The 16,706-nt window shown below is 49.8% G+C and overlaps 1 protein-coding gene across 1 annotated transcript in view; it reads left to right on the top strand.

Annotated features, from left to right (window-relative positions):
- Positions 1-467: 467 nt before the first annotated feature.
- BZW2 (basic leucine zipper and W2 domains 2) overlaps positions 468-16,706 on the top strand; it is a 77,479-nt gene continuing 61,240 nt past the window's right edge. Inside the window, exon 1 of the mRNA XM_069094433.1 lies at positions 468-630. The gene's annotated coding sequence lies outside the window, so the exon portion shown is untranslated. The remainder of the gene's footprint in view (positions 631-16,706) is intronic.

Below are 16,706 nucleotides of genomic sequence, written 5' to 3'. Positions count from 1 at the left end.
ACGCCCCTCCTCCGACCCGGCCAGCCCGGGAGCACAGACCACGAGGACAGCGGCATAGGGGAAAGCAGAATCGTTCTCCCCAGGCTTCGCGGCTCTTCGAGGTCAGCGAGGGCTTCCGGACATTTTCAACTACGTGTAGGCGCTCACCCTCTCCTGGACGGCGGCTCAGCCTGAGTCGGGAGGCCCCGAGATGGCTCAGAACAGATACCGGGCATTTCTTTTCCCCCGTCCTTGGGTAAATGGTACAGTCCGACGAAGAGAGGGAGAAGGGAAAGGAAGGCGGGGACCAAAAACCGAGGAGGGGGAGGGAGACACAGGGGATAGGAAGGGAGGCGGGGACAGAGTACGGGGTGGGGTGAGGGGGAGAAGACCAGGACTCGAGGAGGAGGCGGGGCCCTGGGGCGGAGCCCGGGAGGAGGCGGGGCCCTGGGGGCGGAGCCCTGGGAGGAGGCGGGGCCTGGGGCGGAGGCGGGGCCTGGGGCGGAGCCCGGGGAGGAGGTGGGGCCTCGCGGCTGTCAATGTGTCCGTCCTTCACCGCTCCATTGTTTGCTTCCACCGCCGCTGCCGCTAGTGTCTCTCGGGCTCCAGCTCTGCCTCCTCCGGCCCCGCTGCCCGCCCCCGCCCGGACAGGTAAAGGCCTCCGCGCTGCTCTCGGGGAGGGGAGGGGACGACAGAGGAGGAGCGGGAGGAGGAGCCGCGGCCGCCGCCAGTGGCCCGCGCCGGCCGAAGGGCACGCCGCCTAGCTCGGGTCCTGCCTCTGTTCTTGCCGCGGTCCCAGCCTCCGTCGCTGCCCACCTCCAGGAGCGCCTCCCCGGCGGCCCGGGGCGGAGGGGAGCGAGGACTGGCTGCCTCCGCGGAGGGAGGGGGGAGGCGGGAAGGGGGCGCCGCCCCGAGCGCGGGAGCCTCCTTCGAGGTGCGGGCTCCAGAGAAAGGCGGGAGGGTTTGGTGCGTGGTGACAGGGGAGCGAGGCTGCTTTACTGACTGCCTCGGCCGGATGGGACCTGTCTCTCCCTCCCCACCCTACCCCCACTCCACCGTAAGCCCTGGGAGGGTCGGGGCTATAGCTGCCTGTATCTCTAGTGACCACCCTGTATGCAGCGGGTGCTTAATTAATGTTTGTTGTTTTGGATGCACTGAGTCCAGGTCCTGAGTGTTCCAAAGCTCAGTCTCACCCTGGGACAGCCGGCTTCCTTCAGCGACAACCTTGACAGTAGTAACACCAATTATAACTGCCGTTGACAATGCGTTTAAAAGTTTGTAACTCGCTTGATTGACCCACCTGAGCTCATTCGAGTCTTTTTAGGCGCCTGCTCTGTGGGAGCTCTGTGCGGGGTGCCTCGAAGGCAAAGGTTTTCAGAAAAAGACAAACTGGTCCAGTCTCTCGGCTTCAGGGAGCTAGGCACCCTGGAGAGGGCACTGCCCGTGGAGTCCGAGGCCCTGGGCTCACATCCCTCCTTTGGTACTTACTACCGGTGTGGAGGACAGGCCATTTAATAGCTGTGGGGCCTCAGCTCCTCCTGGCTTAAAACCGGGGCAGCTCGATGGGAACCAAGCTGGTTCCTATACGGTCTTACCGGCATGCTTGTGGGCTTGGAGCCTGTTAGGGGCTCACTGTATGTGAGAGCGGACCCTCGAAGACAGTGAGCTCAGGGATGGTTGGGAACAGGTGCAACGTCTCTATGGTTTCATAGAATTCAGAAACACACAACTGGAGCCTAGGCCCCAGCAACCCCGAGCCCGGGAACAGGCAGGTGGTGGTTTACTGGTGCGTGGCTGTGAGAGCTTTGTTTATTACAGCCTCAATTCTCCCCACCAGGGGTGTGACTCGCCGCCGTGGGAAGCTGCTGAATTCTCCGTTAGCGTTCAGTCTGTTTGTTTGTTTCCACACAGATAGACTTGGATGCTTCTCTGGGGACCCATCTGGTTCCCCAAGAAAGCAGGCAAAGTCTCCTGAACAACGACGTTTGTAGGTTGGTGGGTGTCAAACCTCCTTCTGATGAGGGAGGCATGGGGTGGGGTAGGGGCTCGTTTTCGGGTTAGGGCTCCCTTCGGGGCTTTGCCCCTAAAATCTTCCGAGGCATCGAGAGCTTTTTGTTGTAACTGACAACCCCATTCACCTCCCTCAGGGTCAGTTTTACTCTGGGCAGATGAGGTCACCTTCCTCTGGTGGAGCTGGAAAGGTCGCATGAGATAATGGATGTAAAAAACAGTACCCTGGGCGCACAGGGCTTGGTTTCTAAACCCACCTCTGACCTTGCCTGCAGGACCCTGGGCAGATCACTTCCCCTCACTCCCTCCCACCTCTGTCCCTTGCCAGGGAGAGTGGAGTTCAAGCATTTCTTAAAGCTTATCGCAGAATCCCTCCATATGCCTAAGAACACAAAGTGAGGGGGTACCAGACCTTAACTCGCTTCGGAAAAGTCGTTTCCTCTTGCCTGATGCTCTCCAGATATCTAAGGGACTTGTCATCCTGTCAATGACAGTCACTGCCAGAAGGTTCTCTGGCTCCGACATCCCTTGGGATTTATAATACTTCATCACACCCGAGGAATCCACAAACCTGATAAAGTGCTTGGGGGAGGGAGGGAGTGTGTGCTGGGGGGAGGGAGGCACAGCTCACCTATGGTGTAATTTGGTTCCTTTTTATTGCATGAGTTGACAGAATTGAGTCTTCTCCTGCTAATATTTCGATAGACCGAGCCAGACCTGGGCCACAGATTACCCAAAGTCCCACCTGTTGGCCTCAGTGGGGTTGAAAATTCCTTGAGGACAGGCCTTCTACTTTTCCCATGGAGCAGGCTGGCACCTCCAGGGCACTATGATCAGCCCACCAGGGGGAGGCTCAGCCAGGAATATTTTCGCTGGACTCCACCCCCTTCCTTTTATAGCCAAGGAAATTGAGGCCCAGGGAGGGAAAGGGCTTTGTTCAAGGTCACCCGGCTACTCAGCTTCCAACAGAGCTTTTCCCTGAGGCCTCCCTCAGATGCTTCTTTGCTGACTGATGACTCCTCTCCAACGGCTGGAAGATCACCTTCCAGCCTAAGCTGGAGCTCTGGGGTTGGCCTGGGCAGCTTCAGTTTCTCCAGGCCAGTGCTCTGTGTTTGGAGATTGAGAACAGGGATCTCACTGGGGCTGGGAACTCTCTGTGAGGAAAAGTCCTCCGCCCCTGCCGACTGAAACCGCCCTGCAATTTGGAGTCTTACTGAACTCTCCAAGAATGGTGGCCATGATCAGGAAATGCTGAACATTAATGGGCTTAAGCAGTGTAAATATTTAATATGGGGAAAATGGTCAGCCGGCTGCTCTGCATCTCTGGGCATTCCCTGGGCCCAAATTCATTGGCTGGAAGTTTTTTCTTAAGGACTTAAGTGGGAATGTCTAGCTGCAGAAGCTCCTTTGGTTTCTCTGATATAAAGGAATTGCTTTGAATGGTGGTTGGTGCTTCAAGGCACTCCCACCTCTGTTGAATTTCACAAGCACTTCTTGGTTCCCCCTCAACTCTGGCCCTCCTTAGGTTATTCCCAACATACAGTGTCACCTGTTTGTTCTTAATGTTCCCATTAGACTGGGAGCCCTTTGAAGGCAGGGACTCCTTTGATCTTTTTTTGTATTATGGAACTTAGCACAGTGACTGGCACATAGTAGGCACTCAACAGACTGTATATTGACTCTTACTATGTGCCCTGAACTGGGCACAAAAATAGAGAGGAAAACAAAGCAGTCCCTGCCCCCAAGGAGCTTATGGTTTTTTGTTTTTTTGTTTTTGAGGGGGAAAGAAGGAAGAGAACCTGTAAAAATGAAAGTCAATACTAATTGTATACAGTGTAATTTTACTGGGATCAGGAAAAACCTCTTCAGAAGGAAACCTCTTTGTAAGAGGGAACCCTCAATCTGAGGCTGTCAGGGAGATGAGGATGCCAAGAGGCAGAGGGAGGTGGGAGAGCATGGGGAGGGTCTGGGATGGCACACCTGGTGGTGAGAAGGAAGGAGCAGTTTGGAGTCAGTAAGCTGGAGTGTGTTGGCTGCTGCTTTGCAGAGAGAGGGGTCTATGGGGACAGAGGATGTCACCTCTGCCTTGGGTGGGGGCCCGTTCTGTTAGCCATTATAGGCCTCACGGGGGTGACTTGCATATGCCTTTTAATCTGTCCTCGTATATATTGGAGGGAGAAAAACCAAGGTGAGTTGGCATCGTTTTCCTTTTATGGATCAGTTTGAAGCCATTATAAACAAACCAACAATGGTACCCCTCCCCACCAGGCCAATCCAAGCCGATCCAAGCAGTACTTGTCAAGTCCTAAGTGATTTTTTTTTTAAAGTGAAAGCAAGCCTATTCTGTCCTATCATCCCCCTCCTCAAGAAGCTACAGGGACTCTTACCTGGAAGATAAATGTAAATGCCTTGCCTGACCTTTAAAGCCCTTCCAAACCTGACTCCAGCCTACACAGATAGACTTTTTTTTTTTAAATTGTACTTATGATTTTATTGGTTCAGGGAGTTCCTGGTGGAGACATTCCTCTCCCAACTCAGGCTGGCACCATCTGCCCCCGATAGTCTTAGAGAGCTGCCTTGGGCACTGAGAGTGCAATGCCTGGCCCAAGGACTGAGAACTGGAAGCCCTGGCCTCCTGATCCTGGGGATGGAACACTGCCCCTTTCCTTCTCTGTTCCCCCCCAGACCTACCTCCTTTGCTGCTCCGCCAACTGGGGCCCTTCACACAGCCAGTGTGCCTTGACTGCCCTGTCTTCTCACTTCCCCCTCCCTCAAAGTCCCCTCAAGCACTGCCTTCTACATGAAGACTTTCTTGGTTCCGCATGGACTAGTACCTTCCCTCCCTTCCCAAATCTCCTGCTATCAAATTTATTGGAAGACCTACATGTATAGTACATGTGTATACCTATATGTGTATATGTACATACAGGGGTGCACACACATAGATGTGTGAACTGCACACATTTGTGTATAGTGCATGCAACACATGTGTGCAAACAGTACAGATTGTACATGGGTGCTACATGTTGTGTACACACATGTATTGTGCAATATACATGTGTTAGGTACATATATTATATGTGTATGTGTACAAACACATCCATAACTCCCCCGAACGAATGGAAACTCTCTGAGGACAGGGGTCACCTCATCTTGGTGTCCCTCGTGCCTAGCACAGTGCCTTGCTTCTCAATTTGGAAACTCTTTTCAATGGCAAAACTGTGAGAGTTGTGAAAAAGTTACCACAATCAGAAGAAATCTCACATCACCCTGGTTTTCCTCCACCAAATGAAGTATGCTTACAAAATGCTTCTTGATTGATTGAGTCACTGAGTCAGGGTGCTCTAGGGGAAAGATTTCTGGATTTGGGGTCAGGATTCTGTGGGTTCGAATCCTGCTTTGTTGACTTTCAGTATATGAGAAAGCAGAGTGTTGGGAGCTGTGTGCTAGGCTTTATAGAAGTTTCAGTTTCCAGTCCATCTGAAGACACTTGGCCGAGAGGTAGTCTAGGCAGGGCACTCCTTTTTTCTGTCAGTTTCTTTCTATGTAAAGCTGAGAAAGTGGTGAACAGTGATAGAAGCAAGCATATGCCACGGAATCTTAAAATGCTACAGAAATGGGGCAACCATCACCATATTTCTCATTTTTAAGACCTTCCATCCGATGCTGGGTAGACAAAGTGAAAAACCTTCTCTCCTCCATTCCATTCTTGCATTTTGAGGTCATGCATCTCTATGCCAAGTAGCTGTGGCATAATCAAGGGCCACCTGGGAGCCATTGGCCTGTTCTAAGTTTGGTGTCTTCACTGTGGAGCGTGCCAAACAAAAGTCCAGATAATTAACGTTCACACACCATCTGCTCTCCTGCAGAAGCATTTAGATTCATTTCTTAAGGCCTTCCGCCTCCTTGGAGTTCTTCTTTGTTTCAGGGGACTTCTCTCTCTTTTGCTATAGACATTTTCATAATTAGAGGATTTTTTTTAATGCAAAATATTTCATGAAAGGCCCTCTGGGTAGCAATCTAATTTTTTTTTTTTAAAGGCTTCCTAGGCTGGGACCCTTTGAAAGATAACTGTTTACATTGACCTAGCTTAATTCTCTGAGTTCTCAAGCATTGCCTTTCTTTGAGGAAACAGCCTAGACTGGGCAGCAGGTCATTCAAGGTTGACTTTGGCCCTTTCTTTCATTGTGCCCTTTATTTTCCTGCCTGAGTTGAAGGCAGAATTGCCTTGTTTTGTTTTCAGTACTGCTGTGAGGGCTGCAAGGGAACCTTTCCTAGGAGTGTCAAGGATCCAGGTGGTGATGGTCCTGAGGCCTCCAGGGAGCGCTTTTCTCAGGCTTTGCTCCTGTTGTCTCTGTGAACACTGAAAAGCATTCTGGGAAGGACTCCCATGCCAAGAAAGGTTCCTGATTTCTTGTGTCTTTTGTGTGGTTGTTGTTTTGGCGGTGGTGGTCATGGTTTCCTCTCTGTATGATCAAAGGGGGCTCTTTGGGGTTTGGACAGTAACCCTGTAAAGACTGACCTGGCTCCCTGACTGCTCAGACCCACGTCTTAAGACTGCTCAGCCCAGTCAGTTTGGGGCACGTAGTAGGTACTTAATAAACTCATAGTGATGGATTGATGACAGAGCATGAAGGTTTATCCATAGTTCTACCCAGTGCCTGTTGTTTAGTGGGCCCATTGAATAGTTTGAATGTGGAGAAAGGCAACGTATTCTCCTCATGTATGGCAAATGTTAGGCCCAGGGCACAAGAAGGGGAGAGGAATCAGATTTAGGTGATGTTCAAGAGGAGGAAAGACCTTCAGAATTAGAGTCAGAGGCTTTTAGTCAGGATTAGAGGCCCCCCCTCCATCCCCTCTACCCCTCCCTCAACTCCCAGCTCCCTCCACTCCCAAATTGCTTGAGATCTAGTCCGAAATCAAGGGAATCAGTTTCCTTTTCCCTTTTTCTTTGTTATCCTGAACTTGACAAAACACCAACAAACATGAACGTTTCCATCTGCCAAGAACAGAAAAAGAAGATTATACATGAAGCTACCAATCTCTATTCCATACAGCTCTTCTTAAAAATAGCATGTAGTAATTTAACCCTTGAGCTCTGAGGCCAGCCTGCTTCTCTGTGGGGGCCCATTTTCCAGCTTCTCCTCCAAATCTGTGCCTCCCAGGTGGTCTGGGAATGCTTCATCTTCTCAGTCATATGGGGTCTGCATCAGAGTTACTCAGGTGTCCTTCTTTTCCCTGCCTCGGAGCTGATCTCTCCCACAGCTTCTCTCTCTTCTACTCCTGTAGCGACCCTCTTTTTACTTCTTTAGTGGAATCGTCTCCTTCTTTGTCTTCCTGTCTTCAGCCTCTTCTCTCCCCAAACCATCTTCCGTGTTATTGTTTTTGCCATTCAGTCATTTCAGTGATATCCAATTCTTTGGGACTCCGTTTGGGGTTTTCTTGGCAAAGATTCTGGAGTGGTTTGTCATTTCCTTCTGCAACCATTTTATAGATGAGGAAGCTAAAGCAAAAGTAAATGACTTGCCCAGGGTCACATAGCTAGTAAGAGTCTGAGGTTGTATTTGAACTCAGATTTTCCTGATTCCAGTTCCAATGCTTTATACACCTAGCTTCCCTGCCTTCCTCTATACCTCATCCCTAACCAATTTCCCTATTGCATCACTCTGGAGTCATAATGGCTACCCATTGTCTGCTAAATAAAGTACAAAATTCCAATTTGGCCCTCCATAATCCATCTTCAACCTACCTTTCCAACCTTCTCTTATACTTCTTTTAGTCTCTTTTTCACCCCACCTGAACTCTCTTCCATTTTTCCCTTTGATTTGCCCTCTCTCTTCCCATTTTCATGCATTTGCTCCCACCATTCCCCACACCTCGTATAGATGCCACCCCAAGTCCCCACCATTGGTTTCTTCCGTGAGCAATGGCTGAGTCTCAGCTCTTGTCTCTTTATCACCGTATGTATTGTCTCAGCCGTATTGGTGCCCACTCAATGTTCATCGAATTGAATCCCGAGCAGTTTAATTTCTGCTGTCTCTGAAGGAGCGTTTTGTAAATTATTCTTTTGGGATCCTTTTCGTGGATCAAAAAAACTTAAGTGCCCAGTATGAGGACACTTGGAAGGACAGGAAATGCTAAAGTATGTTGGGAACTTTTTTACTTGAAAAATCATTATCTTTTTTCCATAAGAAACCTCCAGATCCCAACCCACCTTCCTCCTAATCAGCAGAGAAAAGGAGATCTTTTAGTAGCTGGGTTATTAGCTTTGTTCCTACTCTTTGTCAAATGTCATTGAAAATCACAAAGGTAAAAATGAAGGTTGTTAACATGAGACCGTCCTTAAAACAGATGAGTATGTCCTTATCATGTAGACTTTTAGGGGAATCAGAACTGTTCCTACTCTCTGATGCCTGAGATTCAGCTAAATTCAGGACGCTTTTATTAAGTGCCTGCTGTTTGTGCAAGGTGTCAGAGGTAACGTCTGGCAAGGTCACCAAATGAAGTCCCTGGTGTGATGCAGAGGACACAGGCTCTGACACCCTGGGGAAGGCTGGAGATCTTTTCAAGTACCTCTCCTGCCCCCTTGAGATTGGTTCACCTAGAAACAGAAAGAAACTCTAAAAGCATATGAACAAACAGGAAAATATCAGCCAAGGAATAAGATAAAACATGGAAAAAAAAACAACAGGTTTTAGCCAAAGGGTTTGAGACCTTCTGCAGGAATTTGATCAAAATGGCTGGCCAGAAATTGTACTAGTTCCAACCCCTGTGTTGTGGGTTCCCCAAAGGGGCGTCCCTCAAGTGTCCCGTGGTGTGGTGGCTAAGTTGGCCTCAGTGCCTCTGAGCTTGTAACCGTGCGCATGCACCAACCTCAGGCCTCAGTTTCCTTTTGTGGTTCTGAGGACAAAATGATACAACATATGTAAGGTACTTTGCAAACATTAATGTGCCCTCTAAATGTTAACAATGGTTATATTACCAGGGCGCTGGTTTGGAGCCTGGCCTCAGCATTCTTGAAAGTTTTTTTCCCCCTTCAGAAAAGATCTCTGGTCTTCCTGAAGAGAAAGCATGTAGTTAGACCTTCCAAAGGAAAATGCCATATTTCAATGGAGCTCCTCAGGTTGTACCGTCAGGATACACAAGCTGTGTTGGACACTAATAATAATGAGGGTTGTAGCATGTGTAGATTCTGTGGGGTCCTTCTCTCAGCACCCCCTTGCCCTGATGACGTAGGTCCAGAGTGTGGCTGTCCTGTTCCTCCAGGGCTCTGGGGTTAACCCCAAGGGATTGGGGGTGGGTCCCAATTCTGTAACTCATGAGCTGGTAGGCTTTCCACCATGAGTCTAAGTTAATATCATTTAGTTAGCTAGACAATTCATTTTTAGAAAGGAGTGTTTGCTAAGAGGGCAGAGGAAGAGTGGTTGGCACAAGCATCTGTCCGAAGGTTAGTGGTGCTGCTCCATAAGGGCACAATGTGGGCACAGATTTAGAGAACAAATGTGGGGTGGGGAACCTGCAGCCTCGAGGCCACGTGTCGCCCTTCAGGTCCTCAAGTGTGGCCCTGTGACTGAATCCAAGCTTCACAGAACAAAGCCCCTTAATAAAGGGGGGACAACTCGGATGATGTGCTTCTTCACTCAGGCTCACCAGTGGCTCTGACCAGTGGAAGGGGTGAGGGGGAAGAGAAGGAAGAGGCCTAGCCTGAGGCCAAGGGCCCTCAAGGAAGGAAGGGAGGGAGCAGGCTCTTATTTAGGGCCTCGTGTGTCCCAGGCACTTCACAAATATTGTCTCCTTTGATACTCACTACAACCCTGGGAGGTAGGCGCTATTATTAGCCCATTTTGCAGTTGAGGAAACTGAGGCAGACAGTGGTTAAGTGATTTACCCAGGGTCACACAACTAATAAGTGTCTGGTGCCAAGCTGGGTACTGTATCCACTTTGTCACTTCATTGCTAAGTGCCACAAACGAACTGGGGAAGTTTGCTTGAATTTTTTCTTGCAGGTTGAAGAGCCCTCAGCCAATCGAGCCCTCAGCCAATCCAGTAAGACTTCCTGTGGTACCTTGGGAGACATCCAGGCCTTATTCATATGTTGTGCACAATTGGGACATAGTCTTGACAATTCACATACCTGGGCTATGTTTTGATCTTAAGAAGGGAGAACAAATCTGCAGACAAAGACCTGGGGAAATCACTCAACCTCTCCTGGACTTACTGTCCTCCCTTCTGAAACGAGGGGCTTAGACTAGATCAGGGTGGGGAACCTGATGCCTCCCGGATACATGTGGTCTTTTAGGTCTTTAGATGTGGCCTTTTGACTGATTCCAACTTTTGGACTCAGTCAAAGGGCTACACTTGAGGATCTAGAGGGCCACAGGTTCTCTAGCTCTGGACTAGGTGGTTCTAAATCTGTGATCCTAAGAGGGCAGACTTTGAAAGGCTGGACAGAGAAAACCTCCTTGGACACACAGGAACTCAGTTCTATTGAAGGAAACCTGCAGTGTGGACTCTAGAGGGAACTGCATTCTAGGCTACAACCCCATGGTCTCAGGGATGTCAGGAGATGGTGGCAGTAGCAGCAAAGAATGCCTTGTCCAGGCTGGAAGATGTCAGAGTCTGAGGAGGGAGCTCTGGAAAGGCAGAGATGACAGGACAAAGGAGCTCCTGGATCAAGGGTAAGTTTTGGAGCCCAAGAGAGGCAGGCAGACAAAGCCAGGGAGCTGAGGAACAGATGGTACTGTGAGTCGTGCGGGCTGTGAGAGGCTAGGGAGCTGGAGGGACTCTGAATGTTTGTGTTGGTCAGGAGTGGGAGGCCAGTCACAGGTAGGGCTCTAAGTGGAAAATGCATTGGCTCCCAGGGGAGCTGGTGTTTGCCTGAAGGGAGGGATCCTCCCTCTTTAGCAAACCCAGTCTTTGTTCTGGTTTAGGGGTCTTAAAGCTAAGTGTTGTGTTGGAATTCTGGAGGACTTTCAAGGCCCCTGGGAGCAGGGCAGTGAACCTCTGAAGACAGAAAGGGAGCTGTGCTGCACGTGTGTGGCCCCTGGGATGAATCCTGGTGCTTTTTCTCATTTTGGGTCCAATCTGCTGTGAGCTTAGATGCTTGATGCCCCCTCTCCCTTTGGAGGGAAGACTGAGGTGGAGGCCACCTTTAGATTTTCCCTTGGGGGAAGCCTGGATGGGGCACAACAAGCCACCTTCAGATGTTCTCTGGGGAGAAATGGGGTGGTTAAAAAAGACAACAATGTGAAAGAGAGATTTGTGCAAGAAGCTCCCAAGGCCAGATCCGAGAGCTTTCCTGAGGGCTGGTGGTATGGCACAAGCCCCACAGGGGCAAGCGCTCTGTCCTGCTGTGCCCAGTAACCCAACTTCTCGGCATCTGCCTTTCCATTACGCCAAGCCTGAAATGGACAAGGTTCATGATTTGCTTGCTATGGGCTGTCTTCAGCCTGTGTGGCTCAACATTTCTGAATTGGGGAATGTTGTGCACAATGCAGGGAACAGATGGTGGCCCTAGGCTCGTTCTAAGTACCCAGCAGGTGAAATAGTCCCCAATTATTCCTCTGGGGCAGAATTGGCCTTAATTTTAAAATACTGTAGGTAGCCTCTTCAGATAATAAGTACTCCAGAGAAGTTATTCTTATGGCCAAAGCTTTCCAAATGCCTGCCTGCCTCCTTGCTTCCTCCCTTCCTCCCCGCCTCCCCTCCTCCCCTCCTTCCCTCCTTCCCTCCCTCCTTCCTTCCTTCCTTTCTTCCTTCCTTCCTTCCTTCCTTCCTTCCTTCCTTCCTTCCTTCCTTCCTTCCTTCCTTCCTTCCTTCCTTCCTTCCTTCCTCCCTTCTTCCCTCCCTTCCTCCCATCCATCCATCCATCCATCCATCCATCCATCCATCCATGTACATACAGTATAAGTTGGCTGATTCCTGCCCAATTTCACCTCCCAAGGAGAAAAGTTTAAGCTGCTGCTGAGCTATCCCTTCCATTCCTTAGGACAAGTGTGATGCTAATCCTGCCCTCACAACAGTTTGTACTCTCTGGGTCCTCAAGGCTCGGAATAGTCTGGTCTTCCTGGACCATGATGATTGCTGGAGCAAGGTCTGGAACCCCTGAAGCTCCTCCGGCTTTTTCTCTGTGTTGGGATACATTCTAAGACCAGCATGGGAATGAGAGGTACCATGGAGGGGGACTCTATGTGGGAGCAGGAAGGGAGGGAATGATGGACCCAGAAAAGTAGGAGAGTAACAGAGGGTCCAGAGAGAATTCTATTCTAAACTGAAGTCACAGTGACTTAGGAATCACTGTGAAATAAGGACAGCAGTGATGTGGATGTAGGCACGATCCTCTGAGAAGATGGGTGGCCAGGAGAGGATGTGGGGCACCAGCAAAACTGCTGAAAGCACCAGAATTTAGAGTCTGGTTATGACAGTCCTTAACAGTGGTTAGAGGTTTCTTCAAAGAATCACCAATGACTAGTACTTAAAGCAATTACTGTCCTGATGGGCTACAAAGCTATGTTCACACAGTCCTAAATGACACACCCCATAGGGATGGTATAAAGGGGGGAGGATGGGGACAATGAGAGAGAGAGACAGAGAGAAACAGAAAGACAGAGAGACAGAGAGAGACAGAGACAGAGAGATAGAGAGACAGAGAGAGAGACACAGAGAGACAGAGAGAGAGAGAAACAGAGAGAGACAGAGAGACAGAGTCAGAGAGAGAGAGAGACAGAGAGAGAGAGAGAGACACAGAGAGAGAGAGAGAGAGACAGAGAGAGAGACAGAGACAGAGACAGAGACAGAGAGACAGAGACAGAGACAGAGAGCGCCGGCCAGCCAGGCCAGTCATTGAGAGCCCAGGCGCCCCGCTCTCTGGGTGTGGGCAGGGGTAGAAGAGCTAAATGCTGCGTTCTCAGACATGGTTAGTTGCTTGGTTGTTGTCTTTCATTTTTGAAGATACCAGAAGGATGTCACTCGCCGGGTCTGAACGGCTATCAGCACTGGACAGAAAGCAAAGGTTTCTACCCACTGATCCTTCTCTCTCCATGGTTTCTCACTCTGGATGTTGTTGACATTATGTTGGTTGAGTGAGGGGTCTTATGTAAGAAACCCTGATGTAATTTCTCTGGATCTATCTTTGCATCACCTTGGTGGGTCTTGGGGACTGAGTGAGACCCTCATTGGTTGAGATTCCTGCCTTCAGCTTGCACTAAGATTTAAAAGAATTCTTAAAAAAAAATTTCCGTGTCAGCTTGATGGAAGTATTTGGGTTTTTCCAAAATTATACTTTTGGTTTTCAATAAACTCCAACCCAAATGATGAATTCTCTCCCTCCCTTTCTCCTTCTCCCTCTGCCCCTCTCTCTCTCTCACTCTCTCTCACACACACATTGACTCCCTTAGAAGAGACCATTTCATGAAGTACCCAGATATGATCCGACACCTCCTTTATCCATGTCTCGGGCAGCCAAGATCACACCACGATGCCTTTAGTACTGACACTGTTCAACGGGGCCCAGTTGCTGCCTCCTACAAAAAAGCCTTTCCCCCAATACGCACACTCTGGGATGACTGTCTCAATATTATGCATGTATTTTGTATGTACTCACAATCTCACAATGTACATGTCATCTCTTTTGATGGGATGGAAGCTCCTTGAGGACAGGGCTGTTTGTTTTGCTTTTGTCTTTGTAGCCCCAGTGCTTGGCATGGTTGAAGTGTTAGATCAAATTGTTTTATAAACCATTTATCTAAAAACTCTGAGTGCTGGTCTCCCTTGTGAAGTGCTTGATATGTGAAGGCCTGACAGGTTTTCCATCTCTTCTCAAACCCCTGCTTGCCCTCCCCCCCTTCCCTAATAGCAGCTATCTCTGAGGCATAGAGATCATTGACATGGGTCCCCTAAGGAACAGGCCTCAGAGGTGTCTAAAGCTAGACCCAAGTGACTAGGCCGGAAGGGGAGAGCCGAGCTTCGCCAAAGGGGCTGGGGGACTCAGGTCTGTTCTTGGGGTACAGTCTGTCTGGAACCTTCCCACCTGAACTCCCAAAGCACAGCCTCTAATCCAGTCCCCATTACATCATATTCAGGAAGGTTGGGAGCTGTGGGAATTCAGAAAAAAGACAGGCGTGTGTACTTAAGAATGATCTGGAAGATGCTTTTGGAGGGTTGGGGGAAGAACGAGAAGCAACCTGGATTGGGTGTGAGGAGACCTGAATTCAGGCCTGTTCTACCTCTTATTGGCTCTATCTCAATAAGTCATTTAAGTTATGGGGCTTTCTGGGCTGAGTCCATGTTCATCCTTTCTCCCCTCCCCCAACACACACACACACACACACACACACACACACACGCTCACCCCCCCACCCACACACACTCACTCTTTGCTCTGTCCATCTTCATGCATGTGCACAGACTGTTCCCCATTTCTGATAGCCTCTCCTCACCAGCTTCCTCTTGGCAACTTCAGCGGAAACACCTCCTTGGAGGGGGCTTTGCTGAGTCTCCCAATAGTTAGTCTCTCCTAATCTGTAAAAATGAGGGGAGGGGGGCCTCTGTCCCAGGGCTGCTGTGGGGATGTCCAGAGGTAACCCACAGAAGGGGCCTTCTCACCTCACGGCTTTGGCCCATGCCTTTCCTCTGTAATTAAGGGGCAGGCCAGTGAGCTTGAAGGCGCCCTCTAATCCTCAGCTAGAGCCCTATTCTGTGTGATTCAGAGCATAAATGTCAATGGCCAATTATCTGGGACGTGATGGAGACTTCAAAACGAACGCTTCCTATTTTATTGGCCAACATTGCCAAGGGTCTCACTCCTTGTAATCCAGCCTCTCCTTGGTTTACTGGCAGCAGGGCGGAGGACGCAGAAGGCTCCCCAAGCGTTGCTACTGGGACCTTTGTCTGACTCTAGTAGCTGGGTATTGGAATCCTAAGGCAAGACAGCACTAGGCAGTGAGTATTCATCGATTGTTGTTGTGTGCCAGGTGCTGTGCTAAGCAGCAGTGGGCATACACATATAAGTGGAAAAAGAAATAGTGTGCCTGCCCTCAACGAGCTTGCAATCTAATGAAAAAGACAATGCCCAAAAGGGAGAGGGGCAAGTGGGGGGGGGCCTCATATAGGGAAGCTGGGAGGGGAATGAAGGCCGCCCAGCCTCGGTCCTACCAGAAAACGGAGGGGCTTGCCCATGGGATGAGAAGGCCAGAGGGGCTCCAGGAAGTGCCTTCTGGGGGCTGCTCCACACAGCGGGGTGCTGCTGGCTTTCAAATGTATGTACCCAGTCTTTTTATTCTTCACTTATTCGTTTTATTGATCCAGACCTGTAATCGAATTGCCCCGGGAGAGAACATCCCAGGCCAGGCCTGGAGGCAGGGAGACTGGAGTTCAGATCCAGCTCTAGCTCCTCACTGGCTGTGTGACCCTGGGCGAGTCACTTCCCTGCTGCCTGCCTCAGCTTCTGCATGTCATGTAAAATGGGGACAATGACAGCCTTTGGCTCTCTGAGTTGTGAAGATAAAATGAGATAATACTTGTCAAATGCTTCACAAACCATGGAGGCTGTTTGTTCTCATTAGTGCAGAGGCCCCTGGCTCTGGAGTTGGAGGTTGAAGCCCTCCAGCTTCCCGAGCAGAAGCGCCATCTGGAGAGCCGCTAGCCGGTCTCTGAGGCGCACCCTTTGTTGTACCAGCGAGGAAACTGAGAGCCCCAGAAGGGCAGTGAGTGTCCTGCCCTCACCCTGAGAAGCAGCAGGCTCCACGTGTGTGCCTCTGGCCCTTTCCTCAAACCCAGTGTTTTTCCTATGTACGTACCTCAGTGTACAGAGGAGGACCTGCCAGGCTGGGGACCTCTCCTCCGCAGGCAGCCAGTGACGTTTGTAGTCAAGACAACTGTGAACGAGGGCTCTTGGGGGACATGGGGATGGGAGAGCTTTTGGTAAGGCCAGGGAGCAAGCCAGAAGCAGATTTGCACGAGGTCATGAGGATGGGCTAACGTGGAGGGAGAAGGGAGGACCAAGAATGCCTGTGCCCAGCCCCGCCAGCTTGGAAAAAGTGGTGCGGGTGCTCTTCATCCTTGGTCTTGGACAGTTTGGGTGCTCACTGCTGAGGAAAATGTGTGTGTGTGTGAGTGAGTGTGTATGTATGTCTGAATATGTATGTGTGTATATGTATATTCGTGTGAGTGTGTATATGTGTCTGCATGTGTGTGTGAGTGTGCGTGTGTGAAGGTATAAATAGGTATATGTGGGGAAGTGTGTGTATGAGTGTACATATGTGTGAGGTGTATGTGTGTGAGTGTGTATGTGCATGTGAGTGTGTATATGTGTCTGCATGTGAGTGTGTGTGAGTGTGTGTGTGAAGGTATAAATAGGTGTATGTGGGGAAGTGTATGTGTGTATGAGTGTGAGGGTGTATGTGTGAAGGTGTATATACTTGTATGTGAGTGTATTGTGAGTGTGTATATGTATATGCATAAGAGTGTGTATATGTGTCTGTGTGTGTACTTATGTAAAGGTGTAAATAGGTGTATGTGGGGAAGTGTGTGTATGAGTATGCATATGGGTGAGGTATATGTATGTGTGAATGTGTATATGTGTCTGCATGTGAGTGTGTGTGAGTGTGCTGTGTGAAGGTGTAAATAGTTATATGTGGGGAAGTGTGTGTGTATGAGTGTGAGGGTGTATGCGTGAAGGTGTATATACTTGTATGTGAGTGTGTATATGTATATGCATA

This window comes from Petaurus breviceps, unplaced genomic scaffold (genome assembly GCF_028583685.1).
Source record: "Petaurus breviceps papuanus isolate PSGF00001 unplaced genomic scaffold, PetGlider_PUasm1.0 218, whole genome shotgun sequence".
Lineage (NCBI taxonomy): Eukaryota > Metazoa > Chordata > Mammalia > Diprotodontia > Petauridae > Petaurus > Petaurus breviceps.
The sequence above is the reverse complement of the archived record's forward strand: the minus strand, read 5'-3'. Positions and strand labels throughout refer to the sequence as shown.